At 31.7% G+C, this 3,499-nt stretch overlaps 1 long non-coding RNA gene across 3 annotated transcripts in view; it reads left to right on the top strand.

Moving 5' to 3' along the window:
- Nucleotides 1-1,041, top strand: part of LOC105131853 (uncharacterized) — a 4,092-nt gene extending 3,051 nt beyond the window's left edge. For all 3 annotated transcript variants that reach the window (XR_843514.1, XR_843512.1, XR_843513.1), the window contains one exon: nucleotides 848-1,041. This is a non-coding gene — a long non-coding RNA (uncharacterized LOC105131853). The remainder of the gene's footprint in view (nucleotides 1-847) is intronic.
- The last annotated feature ends 2,458 nt before the right edge of the window (nucleotides 1,042-3,499 follow it).

Genomic DNA, 3,499 nt, shown 5'->3' on the forward strand with positions numbered 1-3,499 from the left:
CCGGTCCAGGCACCGGGTAGGCCGGGTCTCGGGTTGACCTGCCGGGCCGGGTTTAATAACACTGGTTATAACTGTAATTAGTGATCTATCTTTTGTATATAGCATGAGAAATAACTCATCTATCTAGTGTTTATCCATCCCACTAACGAGAAAGTTTGGTCAGCCGTTACACTATATATAAACATACAAGTGAAATGGGAAAAGTTGGTATATGATTAATTAGGCTGGTAGCATGACAGAGAGCAACAGTCTTGCCTTTTGTAGCGTTTTCTGCACAACATTGCCGCGTAAAGATGTGAAAACAAGGAACCGTGTGACACTATTATGCCATTAAATATATTAGGATGGCAGTGGCAGTGCCTCTCCATGATCCATATATACATTATAGTTAACTGAATTTTTCCTATGTATCAACGTTGTATTGTTTTTCTTACTGTGCCAAGAGAGGGCCTTGTTCATGTACATTATTTTAGAATGCTTTGTTCATTCCTTGAGTTAACAGATTGAGAGCATAGATTCAGCTTAAATTGATAGCTATTGGATGGGCCCCTAGCCATTTATGCCCCTTGAATTGTTGTTAAGACAGTTTTGAGATGTGAGGACTGGGCAGAATGCCAGAATAATCGCATTTCTTTCTTTTTAAGAATAAAGAACAGCTGACTCTTCACATCCTAGAATCAACCTAAACTCGTTTGCTGTCTCTCTTGACGCCTTCTTTTAATTTAATCATATATCTGAGGACGGTTTTTCCCCCCACAATTCTTGATGGTTTTTATATTAACTTCTTCTCTTTGCCTTTAATTGTATTTTAAAACATTTCTTCGCCTCAATATTCTTTTTGCACCAGGGAAAGAACCTTACCGAACAGTTGTTGGGCTGCGATCTGCCGGCATTTTAGAATGGCCAGCTATGGGGTTTGTGATTTGTTGGACGACATGTTACATAATCTATTTTTTTTATATATTTTTTTAATGTTTTTTTATTGTAAGCTAGAAATCTTGTGCCAGCAACCCAATTGCATCAAAGTAAACTTCAAATCATGTCAGATTGTTTTGCTTAAAATATTTTATAAATAAAAAAATATTTTGTATAATTTTTTTTAATAATGATAGAAAAAAATAGAAATGAAATGATAGTGGTGGTAATGATAAAATAATGATGATTGTGTGGTGATTATAATGATAATAAAAAAAATATAATAATAGTAAGATGATGAGAATGACAATGGAAGAGATAGTTATGGTAATGAGTAAAGAGAAGATAAAAAAAAAGAGAGGTGATAGTTAAAATAGTAAAATAATATTATAAGTAGATTATTATTTATAAAATATTTTATAGAATTTTATAAACTTAAAATATTTTTCAGTAAATAAATTAAATTTAAAAATTAACTTTTAAAAAAATTTTATTAATCATTTTTTTATAAAAAAATTATGAGAATAAATGTAAAAAATTATTTTCCAAAAATAAATGTGGAATATAAAACCAACTATTTGAAAGTACAACACCTGTTTGCTTTACTTTTTCACCTAAACTGTTGAATATAAAACCAACTAATTTGAAAGCACAACACCTGTTTGCTTTACTTTTTCACCTTTTATTATTGGCCTCTTGATTTGCACTACCGAATCCTTCTTTTCTTTGTGTTATGCATAAACAAAGTTTATCTGTTTGAGAATATATTATTAGTTGTTTTTTAAAATAATTTTTATTTAAAAATATATTAAAAAATATTATTTAAAAAACTATTTTTAACATTAATATATTAAAATAATTTTAAAATAAAAAATTTCGAGTTTTTTTAAGAATATTTTTAAAATAATAAAAACAAATAATCCTTAATCAGGAAAAACAAGTGCCTAGTAATTCGAGTATTTAAGTAAGTTAGGTTAGGAAATTCTCCATAGTTTGGGCTCTTAAAAACTTTTAGTCAATAATTCTCTAAAACAAGAAGTGACAAGTCTAAGACAACGCCGTCAAAACCAACCACTTGGCGAATGCACATATTCAACGCGGAACGCCGAAGCTTGACGCGGTCGAGAATGTACTATAACGTCTGAACCCACTTTTTTATTTTATTTATGTGGATATTCGGGTGTGCTTGTAGGCACAATAAAAAAACAACAAAAAAATAAAGTAGAAAAAAAAAGAAGCATCGTGAGACAATGCTCCTTCACCTTTATAGTTCTTTAATTTCGCACACTCGATGTGAGCCCCTTTTATTTGTGCCCTCTTTGAGTACGTCCACCCATGGAGGAAAAAACAAAGACTCGTCAAAATCCCAAATAGCCAAGAGCTACATTCATTTCTTTGACCATTAAAGAGAGGCTGAGTCACAAATTATTAATGAATAAAAATTATTAATCAATTTTTTTATTCTGAGAAATTCGTGTGAGCACAATTAGTACACACTAGTTTAGGAATCGAGGGAATAAGCATATTAGCTTAGGATTCACGTTCAAATCAAGATTTAAAAAAATGTGTAAGAAAATAAATTACCTTAGACGTTGAATGTAAAGATGGTTTTTTTTATGGTTTAATGATTGTCTCCTTTAGCAATATATATTAAAGTATGATAAAGATAGTTAAATTTTTGAAGAATTTCAGGTTCTAACAATAAAACAAGAACACTTTATGATACTTGTGTCTAATACACTTAATCATCCAATTTTTTTCATTTAATTCATGGAAAATAAAATATATTTATTTGTATCCAATACATTGTTTAATTCTCTATGGTCTTTTCTTTCTGAACCTGAATTATAATTGGTATGTTCAAGCCCGTTGGCAAAGCAGTGATTGTGCTTTTAATTTATTTATTTATTTATTTTAATTATATAGATATGCTAATGTTAAAAATAAATTTTAAAAAATAAAACATATTTATAAAAAAATAATAATTAATAACACAATAAATCAATAACAAATAACAAACAGGCCGCTATTTAAAAAATAAAACAAAAGCTATAGACATTCACAGCTACTAAAGGCCAGAAAAAAAGCATCCATTTACGAGAGGGCATAGAAAATAAAATAATATGTAGAGGGGCATAATTAATATGGGGTACAATGACAATATACCTTCCCCTACAAGGACTAACAAGAAAATAAAGAACAGGAAATGGAAGGGAAGCGGGGAAAGTCAAAAGCCAGAATTATTGGAGGACGAGAGATCCCTATATAAAGCAAGAGTCTCCTCCTCTTTCTTGCATCAAGTCTGCTAACAACATCTTCGATACAGAGGCTCACACATCTTCTAAAGTCGCTCTTTCTGTCACTCTTTCAAGTTCCCACTCCGATAAAAGGGAGGAGGAGAGTTTCTTGTAGAGACATGGGGAAGTACGTGGAATTGTTAGATGCTGGGGCGAGAATAGCTGGAAGATTTTACTCTCACTGTCCACAAACTGCTCGCATGTACTACCATCCTCCCTCTAACTCCGAGGATCTCCACCACCACCACCACCACCACCATCATGGCCACAACGGCGGCAGGGGGGGG

This window comes from Populus euphratica, unplaced genomic scaffold (genome assembly GCF_000495115.2).
Source record: "Populus euphratica unplaced genomic scaffold, PopEup_1.0 scaffold101.1, whole genome shotgun sequence".
In the NCBI taxonomy this organism is placed as follows: domain Eukaryota; kingdom Viridiplantae; phylum Streptophyta; class Magnoliopsida; order Malpighiales; family Salicaceae; genus Populus; species Populus euphratica.